The following is a 635-nucleotide window of genomic DNA, read 5'->3' as shown; positions in this document are numbered from 1 at the left end:
GAAAGGGAATGAAGACAAATCCGCTGAGAAAAAGACACCACTGATTGAACTCAAGCAGCTGCCTCTTCATTTGAAATATGTATTCCTGGGTGAAGAAGAAAAAAATCCAGCCATAATTAGTGCAAGCTTAAGCGAGTTACAAGAAGATAAGTTGTTGAGAATTCTGCGGAAGCACAAGGGTGCTATCGGGTTGTCCATTGATGACTTGAAGGGAATAAGTCCGACTTTTTGTATGCACAAAATCCTCATGGAAGACAATCACAAACCGGTAGTACAACCCCAAAGGAGATTGAATCCGGTAATGAAAGAAGTAATCAGGAAAGAGGTGGTAAAGCTACTAGAAGCCGGACTCATATACCCAATTTCAGATAGCTCTTGGGTGAGTCCCGTCCAAGTGGTACCAAAAAAGGGCGGAACGACTGTCATCACAAATGAAAAGAACGAGTTAATTCCTACTCGGACGGTTACAGGCTGGAGAGTGTGTATTGATTACAGGAGATTGAACAGTGCCACGAGGAAGGATCATTTCCAGCTCCCCTTCATTGATCAGATACTTGAGCGGTTAGCCGGACATGAGTATTACTGCTTCCTAGACGGCTATTCAGGGTACAATCCGATAGTTGTAGCACCCCGGG

Source organism: Cicer arietinum, chromosome 4, assembly GCF_000331145.2.
Source record: "Cicer arietinum cultivar CDC Frontier isolate Library 1 chromosome 4, Cicar.CDCFrontier_v2.0, whole genome shotgun sequence".
In the NCBI taxonomy this organism is placed as follows: Eukaryota; Viridiplantae; Streptophyta; class Magnoliopsida; order Fabales; family Fabaceae; genus Cicer; species Cicer arietinum.
This window is presented reverse-complemented; position numbering follows the sequence as displayed.